We start from the raw sequence: 12,611 nt of genomic DNA, 5'->3' as shown, positions 1-12,611 counted from the left end.
AGCACACGCTGAAGGCCTGACACCCAGATGCCTGCAGACAACTAACTGCTATTAGCTTACAGTGAAAAACTTTTTTTCTTTTAAAAGGTACGCTGTTCTGACACCAGATATGAGTGGCAAAGTACACTGGCAGAGGTTGGCAGAGTACACGCTGAAGGCCTGACACCCAGACGCTTGCAGACAACTAACTGCTATTAGCTTACAGTGAAAAACTTTTTTATTTTTAAAGGCACGCTATTGTGTCACCAGATATGAGGGGCAAAGTGCACTTGCAGAGTTTGGCAGAGTACACGCTGAAGGCCTGACACCCGCTTTAAGGACACTGACTGCTATTAGCTTACAGTGAAAAACTTTTTTTCTTTTTAAAGGCACGCTACTGTGACACCAGATATAAGTGGCAAAGTACACTGGCAGAGGTTGGCAGAGTACACGCTGAAGGCCTGACACCCAGACGCTTGCAGACAACTAACTGCTACTAGCTTACAGTGAAAAACTTTTTTTTCATTTTAAAGGCACGCTATTGTGACACCAGATATGAATGGCAAAGTGCACTTGCAGAGGTTAGCAGAGTACACGCTGAAGGCCTGACACCCGCTTTAAGGACACTGACTGCTATTAGCTTACAGTGAAAAACTTTTTTTATTTTTAAAGGCACGCTATTGTGACACCAGATATGAGTGCCAAAGTGCACTTGCAGAGGTTGGCAGAGTACACGCTGAAGTTCTGACACCCGCTATAAGGACACTGACAGCTATTAGCTTACAGTGAAAAACTTTTTTTTCTTTTTAAAGGCACGCTATTGTGACACCAGATATGAGTGGCAATGTACACTGGCAGAGGTTGGCAGAGTACACGCTGAAGGCCTGACACCCACTTTAAGGACACTGACTGCTATTAGCTTACAGTGAAAAACTTTTTTCTTTTTAAAGGCACGCTATTGTGACACCAGATATGAGTGGCAAAGTACACTGGCAGAGGTTGGCAGAGCACACGCTGAAGGCCTGACACCCAGATGCCTGCAGACAACTAAATGCTATTAGCTTACAGTGAAAAACTTTTTTTCTTTTTAAAGGCACGCTATTGTGACACCAGATATGAGTGGCAAAGTACACTGGCAGAGGTTGGCAGAGTACACGCTGAAGGCGTGACACCCAGACGCTTGCAGACAACTAACTGCTACTAGCTTACAGTGAAAAACTTTTTTTCTTTTAAAAGGTACGCTGTTCTGACACCAGATATGAGTGGCAAAGTACACTGGCAGAGGTTGGCAGAGTACACGCTGAAGGCCTGACACCCGCTTTAAGGACACTGACTGCTATTAGCTTACAGTGAAAAACATTTTTATTTTTAAAGGCACGCTATTGTGACACCAGATATGAGTGGCAAAGTGCACTTGCAGAGGTTGGCAGAGTACACGCTGAAGGCCTGACACCCGCTTTAAGGACACTGACTGCTATTAGCTTACAGTGAAAAACTTTTTTTATTTTTAAAGGCACGCTATTGTGACACCAGATATGAGTGGCAAAGTACACTTGCAGAGGTTGGCAGAGTACACGCTGAAGGCCTGACACCCAGACGCTTGCAGACAACTAACTGCTATTAGCTTAAAGTGAAAAACTTTTTTTCTTTTTAAAGGCACGCTATTGAGACACCAAATATGAGTGGCAAAGTCCACTTGCAGAGGTTGGCAGAGTACACGCTGAAGGCCTGACACCCAGACGCTTGCAGACAACTAACTGCTATTAGCTTACAGTGAAAAACGTTTTTCTTTTTAAAGGCACGCTATTGTGACACCAGATATGAGTGGCAAAGTGCACTTGCAGAGGTTGGCAGAGTACACGCTGAAGGCCTGACAACCGCTTTAAGGACAGTGACTGCTATTAGCTTAGAGTGAAAAACTTTTTTTCATTTTAAAGGCACGCTATTGTTACACCAGGTATGAGTGGCAAAGTGCACTTGCAGAGGTTGGCAGAGTACACGTTGAAGGCCTGACACCCGCTTTAAGGACACTGACTGCTATTAGCTAACAGTGAAAAACTTTTTTTATTTTTAAAGGCACGCTATTGTGACACCAGATATGAGTGGCAAAGTACACTGGCAGAGGTTGGCAGAGTACACGCTGAAGGCCTGACACCCAGACGCTTGCAGACAACTAACTGCTATTAGCTTACAGTGAAAAACTTTTTTTCTTTTTAAAGGCACGCTATTGTGACACGAGATATGAGGGGCAAAGTGCACTTGCAGAGGTTGGCAGAGTACACGCTGAAGACCTGACACCCGCTTTAAGGACACTGCCTGCTATTAGCTTACAGTGAAAAACTTTTTTTATTTTTAAAGGCACGCTATTGTGACACCAGATATGAGTGGCAAAGTACACTGGCAGAGGTTGGCAGAGCACACGCTGAAGGCCTGACACCCAGATGCCTGCAGACAACTAACTGCTATTAGCTTACAGTGAAAAACTTTTTTTCTTTTAAAAGGTACGCTGTTCTGACACCAGATATGAGTGGCAAAGTACACTGGCAGAGGTTGGCAGAGTACACGCTGAAGGCCTGACACCCAGACGCTTGCAGACAACTAACTGCTATTAGCTTACAGTGAAAAACTTTTTTATTTTTAAAGGCACGCTATTGTGTCACCAGATATGAGGGGCAAAGTGCACTTGCAGAGTTTGGCAGAGTACACGCTGAAGGCCTGACACCCGCTTTAAGGACACTGACTGCTATTAGCTTACAGTGAAAAACTTTTTTTTCTTTTTAAAGGCACGCTACTGTGACACCAGATATGAGTGGCAAAGTACACTGGCAGAGGTTGGCAGAGTACACGCTGAAGGCCTGACACCCAGACGCTTGCAGACAACTAACTGCTACTAGCTTACAGTGAAAAACTTTTTTTTCATTTTAAAGGCACGCTATTGTGACACCAGATATGAATGGCAAAGTGCACTTTCAGAGGTTGGCAGAGTACACGCTGAAGGCCTGACACCCGCTTTAAGGACACTGACTGCTATTAGCTTACAGTGAAAAACTTTTTTTATTTTTAAAGGCACGCTATTGTGACACCAGATATGAGTGCCAAAGTGCACTTGCAGAGGTTGGCAGAGTACACGCTGAAGTTCTGACACCCGCTATAAGGACACTGACAGCTATTAGCTTACAGTGAAAAACTTTTTTTTCTTTTTAAAGGCACGCTATTGTGACACCAGATATGAGTGGCAATGTACACTGGCAGAGGTTGGCAGAGTACACGCTGAAGGCCTGACACCCACTTTAAGGACACTGACTGCTATTAGCTTACAGTGAAAAACTTTTTTTCTTTTTAAAGGCACGCTATTGTGACACCAGATATGAGTGGCAAAGTACACTGGCAGAGGTTGGCAGAGCACACGCTGAAGGCCTGACACCCAGATGCCTGCAGACAACTAAATGCTATTAGCTTACAGTGAAAAACTTTTTTTCTTTTTAAAGGCACGCTATTGTGACACCAGATATGAGTGGCAAAGTACACTGGCAGAGGTTGGCAGAGTACACGCTGAAGGCGTGACACCCAGACGCTTGCAGACAACTAACTGCTACTAGCTTACAGTGAAAAACTTTTTTTATTTTTAAAGGCACGCTATTGTGACACCAGATATGAGTGGCAAAGTACACTGGCAGAGGTTGGCAGAGTACACGCTGAAGGCGTTACACCCAGACGCTTGCAGACAACTAACTGCTATTAGCTTACAGTGAAAAACTTTTTTATTTTTAAAGGCACGCTATTGTGTCACCAGATATGAGGGGCAAAGTGCACTTGCAGAGTTTGGCAGAGTACACGCTGAAGGCCTGACACCCGCTTTAAGGACACTGACTGCTATTAGCTTACAGTGAAAAACTTTTTTTCTTTTTAAAGGCACGCTACTGTGACACCAGATATGAGTGGCAAAGTACACTGGCAGAGGTTGGCAGAGCACACGCTGAAGGCCTGACACCCAGATGCCTGCAGACAACTAACTGCTATTAGCTTACAGTGAAAAACTTTTTTTCTTTTAAAAGGTACGCTGTTCTGACACCATATATGAGTTGCAAAGTACACTGGCAGAGGTTGGCAGAGTACACGCTGAAGGCCTGACACCCGCTTTAAGGACACTGACTGCTATTAGCTTACAGTGAAAAACATTTTTATTTTTAAAGGCACGCTATTGTGACACCAGATATGAGTGGCAAAGTGCACTTGCAGAGGTTGGCAGAGTACACGCTGAAGGCCTGACACCCGCTTTAAGGACACTGACTGCTATTAGCTTACAGTGAAAAACTTTTTTTATTTTTAAAGGCACGCTATTGTGACACCAGATATGAGTGGCAAAGTACACTTGCAGAGGTTGGCAGAGTACACGCTGAAGGCCTGACACCCAGACGCTTGCAGACAACTAACTGCTATTAGCTTACAGTGAAAAACGTTTTTCTTTTTAAAGGCACGCTATTGTGACACCAGATATGAGTGGCAAAGTGCACTTGCAGAGGTTGGCAGAGTACACGCTGAAGGCCTGACAACCGCTTTAAGGACACTGACTGCTATTAGCTTAGAGTGAAAAACTTTTTTTCATTTTAAAGGCACGCTATTGTTACACCAGGTATGAGTGGCAAAGTGCACTTGCAGAGGTTGGCAGAGTACACGTTGAAGGCCTGACACCCGCTTTAAGGACACTGACTGCTATTAGCTAACAGTGAAAAACTTTTTTTATTTTTAAAGGCACGCTATTGTGACACCAGATATGAGTGGCAAAGTACACTGGCAGAGGTTGGCAGAGTACACGCTGAAGGCCTGACACCCAGACGCTTGCAGACAACTAACTGCTATTAGCTTACAGTGAAAAACTTTTTTTCTTTTTAAAGGCACGCTATTGTGACACGAGATATGAGGGGCAAAGTGCACTTGCAGAGGTTGGCAGAGTACACGCTGAAGACCTGACACCCGCTTTAAGGACACTGACTGCTATTAGCTTACAGTGAAAAACTTTTTTTATTTTTAAAGGCACGCTATTGTGACACCAGATATGAGTGGCAAAGTACACTGGCAGAGGTTGGCAGAGCACACGCTGAAGGCCTGACACCCAGATGCCTGCAGACAACTAACTGCTATTAGCTTACAGTGAAAAACTTTTTTTCTTTTAAAAGGTACGCTGTTCTGACACCAGATATGAGTGGCAAAGTACACTGGCAGAGGTTGGCAGAGTACACGCTGAAGGCCTGACACCCAGACGCTTGCAGACAACTAACTGCTATTAGATTACAGTGAAAAACTTTTTTATTTTTAAAGGCACGCTATTGTGTCACCAGATATGAGGGGCAAAGTGCACTTGCAGAGTTTGGCAGAGTACACGCTGAAGGCCTGACACCCGCTTTAAGGACACTGACTGCTATTAGCTTACAGTGAAAAACTTTTTTTCTTTTTAAAGGCACGCTACTGTGACACCAGATATAAGTGGCAAAGTACACTGGCAGAGGTTGGCAGAGTACACGCTGAAGGCCTGACACCCAGACGCTTGCAGACAACTAACTGCTACTAGCTTACAGTGAAAAACTTTTTTTTCATTTTAAAGGCACGCTATTGTGACACCAGATATGAATGGCAAAGTGCACTTGCAGAGGTTAGCAGAGTACACGCTGAAGGCCTGACACCCGCTTTAAGGACACTGACTGCTATTAGCTTACAGTGAAAAACTTTTTTTATTTTTAAAGGCACGCTATTGTGACACCAGATATGAGTGCCAAAGTGCACTTGCAGAGGTTGGCAGAGTACACGCTGAAGTTCTGACACCCGCTATAAGGACACTGACAGCTATTAGCTTACAGTGAAAAACTTTTTTTTCTTTTTAAAGGCACGCTATTGTGACACCAGATATGAGTGGCAATGTACACTGGCAGAGGTTGGCAGAGTACACGCTGAAGGCCTGACACCCACTTTAAGGACACTGACTGCTATTAGCTTACAGTGAAAAACTTTTTTTCTTTTTAAAGGCACGCTATTGTGACACCAGATATGAGTGGCAAAGTACACTGGCAGAGGTTGGCAGAGCACACGCTGAAGGCCTGACACCCAGATGCCTGCAGACAACTAAATGCTATTAGCTTACAGTGAAAAACTTTTTTTCTTTTTAAAGGCACGCTATTGTGACACCAGATATGAGTGGCAAAGTACACTGGCAGAGGTTGGCAGAGTACACGCTGAAGGCGTGACACCCAGACGCTTGCAGACAACTAACTGCTACTAGCTTACAGTGAAAAACTTTTTTTCTTTTAAAAGGTACGCTGTTCTGACACCAGATATGAGTGGCAAAGTACACTGGCAGAGGTTGGCAGAGTACACGCTGAAGGCCTGACACCCGCTTTAAGGACACTGACTGCTATTAGCTTACAGTGAAAAACATTTTTATTTTTAAAGGCACGCTATTGTGACACCAGATATGAGTGGCAAAGTGCACTTGCAGAGGTTGGCAGAGTACACGCTGAAGGCCTGACACCCGCTTTAAGGACACTGACTGCTATTAGCTTACAGTGAAAAACTTTTTTTATTTTTAAAGGCACGCTATTGTGACACCAGATATGAGTGGCAAAGTACACTTGCAGAGGTTGGCAGAGTACACGCTGAAGGCCTGACACCCAGACGCTTGCAGACAACTAACTGCTATTAGCTTAAAGTGAAAAACTTTTTTTCTTTTTAAAGGCACGCTATTGAGACACCAAATATGAGTGGCAAAGTCCACTTGCAGAGGTTGGCAGAGTACACGCTGAAGGCCTGACACCCAGACGCTTGCAGACAACTAACTGCTATTAGCTTACAGTGAAAAACGTTTTTCTTTTTAAAGGCACGCTATTGTGACACCAGATATGAGTGGCAAAGTGCACTTGCAGAGGTTGGCAGAGTACACGCTGAAGGCCTGACAACCGCTTTAAGGACACTGACTGCTATTAGCTTAGAGTGAAAAACTTTTTTTCATTTTAAAGGCACGCTATTGTTACACCAGGTATGAGTGGCAAAGTGCACTTGCAGAGGTTGGCAGAGTACACGTTGAAGGCCTGACACCCGCTTTAAGGACACTGACTGCTATTAGCTAACAGTGAAAAACTTTTTTTATTTTTAAAGGCACGCTATTGTGACACCAGATATGAGTGGCAAAGTACACTGGCAGAGGTTGGCAGAGTACACGCTGAAGGCCTGACACCCAGACGCTTGCAGACAACTAACTGCTATTAGCTTACAGTGAAAAACTTTTTTTCTTTTTAAAGGCACGCTATTGTGACACGAGATATGAGGGGCAAAGTGCACTTGCAGAGGTTGGCAGAGTACACGCTGAAGACCTGACACCCGCTTTAAGGACACTGCCTGCTATTAGCTTACAGTGAAAAACTTTTTTTATTTTTAAAGGCACGCTATTGTGACACCAGATATGAGTGCCAAAGTGCACTTGCAGAGGTTGGCAGAGTACACGCTGAAGTTCTGACACCCGCTATAAGGACACTGACAGCTATTAGCTTACAGTGAAAAACTTTTTTTTATTTTTAAAGGCACGCTATTGTGACACCAGATATGAGTGGCAAAGTACACTGGCAGAGGTTGGCAGAGCACACGCTGAAGGCCTGACACCCAGATGCCTGCAGACAACTAACTGCTATTAGCTTACAGTGAAAAACTTTTTTCTTTTAAAAGGTACGCTGTTCTGACACCAGATATGAGTGGCAAAGTACACTGGCAGAGGTTGGCAGAGTACACGCTGAAGGCCTGACACCCAGACGCTTGCAGACAACTAACTGCTATTAGCTTACAGTGAAAAACTTTTTTATTTTTAAAGGCACGCTATTGTGTCACCAGATATGAGGGGCAAAGTGCACTTGCAGAGTTTGGCAGAGTACACGCTGAAGGCCTGACACCCGCTTTAAGGACACTGACTGCTATTAGCTTACAGTGAAAAACTTTTTTTCTTTTTAAAGGCACGCTACTGTGACACCAGATATGAGTGGCAAAGTACACTGGCAGAGGTTGGCAGAGTACACGCTGAAGGCCTGACACCCAGACGCTTGCAGACAACTAACTGCTACTAGCTTACAGTGAAAAACTTTTTTTTCATTTTAAAGGCACGCTATTGTGACACCAGATATGAATGGCAAAGTGCACTTGCAGAGGTTGGCAGAGTACACGCTGAAGGCCTGACACCCGCTTTAAGGACACTGACTGCTATTAGCTTACAGTGAAAAACTTTTTTTATTTTTAAAGGCACGCTATTGTGACACCAGATATGAGTGCCAAAGTGCACTTGCAGAGGTTGGCAGAGTACACGCTGAAGTTCTGACACCCGCTATAAGGACACTGACAGCTATTAGCTTACAGTGAAAAACTTTTTTTTCTTTTTAAAGGCACGCTATTGTGACACCAGATATGAGTGGCAAAGTACACTGGCAGAGGTTGGCAGAGCACACGCTGAAGGCCTGACACCCAGATGCCTGCAGACAACTAAATGCTATTAGCTTACAGTGAAAAACTTTTTTTCTTTTTAAAGGCACGCTATTGTGACACCAGATATGAGTGGCAAAGTACACTGGCAGAGGTTGGCAGAGTACACGCTGAAGGCGTGACACCCAGACGCTTGCAGACAACTAACTGCTACTAGCTTACAGTGAAAAACTTTTTTTATTTTTAAAGGCACGCTATTGTGACACCAGATATGAGTGGCAAAGTACACTGGCAGAGGTTGGCAGAGTACACGCTGAAGGCGTTACACCCAGACGCTTGCAGACAACTAACTGCTATTAGCTTACAGTGAAAAACTTTTTTTATTTTTAAATGCACGCTATTGTGACACCAGATATGAGTGGCAAAGTGCACTTGCAGAGGTTGGCAGAGTACACGCTGAAGGCCTGACACCCAGACGCTTGCAAACAACTAACTGCTATTAGCTTACAGTGAAAAACGTTTTTCTTTTTAAAGGCACGCTATTGTGACACCAGATATGAGTGGCAAAGTGCACTTGCAGAGGTTGGCAGAGTACACGCTGAAGGCCTGACAACCGCTTTAAGGACACTGACTGCTATTAGCTTAGAGTGAAAAACTTTTTTTCATTTTAAAGGCACGCTATTGTTACACCAGGTATGAGTGGCAAAGTGCACTTGCAGAGGTTGGCAGAGTACACGTTGAAGGCCTGACACCCGCTTTAAGGACACTGACTGCTATTAGCTAACAGTGAAAAACTTTTTTTATTTTTAAAGGCACGCTATTGTGACACCAGATATGAGTGGCAAAGTACACTGGCAGAGGTTGGCAGAGTACACGCTGAAGGCCTGACACCCAGACGCTTGCAGACAACTAACTGCTATTAGCTTACAGTGAAAAACTTTTTTTCTTTTTAAAGGCACGCTATTGTGACACGAGATATGAGGGGCAAAGTGCACTTGCAGAGGTTGGCAGAGTACACGCTGAAGACCTGACACCCGCTTTAAGGACACTGCCTGCTATTAGCTTACAGTGAAAAACTTTTTTTATTTTTAAAGGCACGCTATTGTGACACCAGATATGAGTGCCAAAGTGCACTTGCAGAGGTTGGCAGAGTACACGCTGAAGTTCTGACACCCGCTATAAGGACACTGACAGCTATTAGCTTACAGTGAAAAACTTTTTTTTATTTTTAAAGGCACGCTATTGTGACACCAGATATGAGTGGCAAAGTACACTGGCAGAGGTTGGCAGAGCACACGCTGAAGGCCTGACACCCAGATGCCTGCAGACAACTAACTGCTATTAGCTTACAGTGAAAAACTTTTTTCTTTTAAAAGGTACGCTGTTCTGACACCAGATATGAGTGGCAAAGTACACTGGCAGAGGTTGGCAGAGTACACGCTGAAGGCCTGACACCCAGACGCTTGCAGACAACTAACTGCTATTAGCTTACAGTGAAAAACTTTTTTATTTTTAAAGGCACGCTATTGTGTCACCAGATATGAGGGGCAAAGTGCACTTGCAGAGTTTGGCAGAGTACACGCTGAAGGCCTGACACCCGCTTTAAGGACACTGACTGCTATTAGCTTACAGTGAAAAACTTTTTTTCTTTTTAAAGGCACGCTACTGTGACACCAGATATGAGTGGCAAAGTACACTGGCAGAGGTTGGCAGAGTACACGCTGAAGGCCTGACACCCAGACGCTTGCAGACAACTAACTGCTACTAGCTTACAGTGAAAAACTTTTTTTTCATTTTAAAGGCACGCTATTGTGACACCAGATATGAATGGCAAAGTGCACTTGCAGAGGTTGGCAGAGTACACGCTGAAGGCCTGACACCCGCTTTAAGGACACTGACTGCTATTAGCTTACAGTGAAAAACTTTTTTTATTTTTAAAGGCACGCTATTGTGACACCAGATATGAGTGCCAAAGTGCACTTGCAGAGGTTGGCAGAGTACACGCTGAAGTTCTGACACCCGCTATAAGGACACTGACAGCTATTAGCTTACAGTGAAAAACTTTTTTTTCTTTTTAAAGGCACGCTATTGTGACACCAGATATGAGTGGCAAAGTACACTGGCAGAGGTTGGCAGAGCACACGCTGAAGGCCTGACACCCAGATGCCTGCAGACAACTAAATGCTATTAGCTTACAGTGAAAAACTTTTTTTCTTTTTAAAGGCACGCTATTGTGACACCAGATATGAGTGGCAAAGTACACTGGCAGAGGTTGGCAGAGTACACGCTGAAGGCGTGACACCCAGACGCTTGCAGACAACTAACTGCTACTAGCTTACAGTGAAAAACTTTTTTTATTTTTAAAGGCACGCTATTGTGACACCAGATATGAGTGGCAAAGTACACTGGCAGAGGTTGGCAGAGTACACGCTGAAGGCGTTACACCCAGACGCTTGCAGACAACTAACTGCTATTAGCTTACAGTGAAAAACTTTTTTTATTTTTAAATGCACGCTATTGTGACACCAGATATGAGTGGCAAAGTGCACTTGCAGAGGTTGGCAGAGTACACGCTGAAGGCCTGACACCCAGACGCTTGCAAACAACTAACTGCTATTAGCTTACAGTGAAAAACTTTTTTCTTTTTAAAGGCACGCTATTGTGACACGAGATATGAGGGGCAAAGTGCACTTGCAGAGGTTGGCAGAGTACACGCTGAAGACCTGACACCCGCTTTAAGGACACTGACTGCTATTAGCTTACAGTGAAAAACTTTTTTATTTTTAAAGGCACGCTATTGTGACACCAGATATGAGTGGCAAAGTGCACTTGCAGAGGTTGGCAGAGTACACGCTGAAGGCCTGACACCCAGACGCTTGCAGACAACTAACTGCTATTAGCTTAAAGTGAAAAACTTTTTTTCTTTTTAAAGGCACGCTATTGAGACACCAGATATGAGTGGCAAAGTCCACTTGCAGAGGTTGGCAGAGTACACGCTGAAGGCCTGACACCCAGACGCTTGCAGACAACTAACTGCTATTAGCTTACAGTGAAAAACGTTTTTCTTTTTAAAGGCACGCTATTGTGACACCAGATATGAGTGGCAAAGTGCACTTGCAGAGGTTGGCAGAGTACACGCTGAAGGCCTGACAACCGCTTTAAGGACACTGACTGCTATTAGCTTAGAGTGAAAAACTTTTTTTCATTTTAAAGGCACGCTATTGTTACACCAGATATGAGTGGCAAAGTGCACTTGCAGGTTGGCAGAGTACACGTTGAAGGCCTGACACCCGCTTTAAGGACACTGACTGCTATTAGCTTACAGTGAAAAGCTTTTTTTTCTTTTTAAAGGCACGCTATTGTGACACCAGATATGAGTGGCAATGTACACTGGCAGAGGTTGGCAGAGTACACGCTGAAGGCCTGACACCCACTTTAAGGACACTGACTGCTATTAGCTTACAGTGAAAAACTTTTTTTCTTTTTAAAGGCACGCTATTGTGACACCAGATATGAGTGGCAAAGTACACTGGCAGAGGTTGGCAGAGCACACGCTGAAGGCCTGACACCCAGATGCCTGCAGACAACTAAATGCTATTAGCTTACAGTGAAAAACTTTTTTTCTTTTTAAAGGCACGCTATTGTGACACCAGATATGAGTGGCAAAGTACACTGGCAGAGGTTGGCAGAGTACACGCTGAAGGCGTGACACCCAGACGCTTGCAGACAACTAACTGCTACTAACTTACAGTGAAAAACTTTTTTATTTTTAAAGGCACGCTATTGTGACACCAGATATGAGTGGCAAAGTGCACTTGCAGAGGTTGGCAGAGTACACGCTGAAGGCCTGACACCCAGACGCTTGCAAACAACTAACTGCTATTAGCTTTCAGTGAAAAACTTTTTTTCTTTTTAAAGGCACGCTATTGTGACACGAGATATGAGGGGCAAAGTGCACTTGCAGAGGTTGGCAGAGTACACGCTGAAGACCTGACACCCGCTTTAAGGACACTGACTGCTATTAGCTTACAGTGAAAAACTTTTTTATTTTTAAAGGCACGCTATTGTGACACCAGATATGAGTGGCAAAGTACACTGGCAGAGGTTGGCAGAGCACACGCTGAAGGCCTGACACCCAGATGCCTGCAGTCAACTAACTGCTATTAGCTTACAGTGAAAAA

Source organism: Pelobates fuscus, chromosome 3, assembly GCF_036172605.1.
Source record: "Pelobates fuscus isolate aPelFus1 chromosome 3, aPelFus1.pri, whole genome shotgun sequence".
Classification (NCBI taxonomy): Eukaryota; Metazoa; Chordata; class Amphibia; order Anura; family Pelobatidae; genus Pelobates; species Pelobates fuscus.
The sequence above is the reverse complement of the archived record's forward strand: the minus strand, read 5'-3'. Positions refer to the sequence as shown.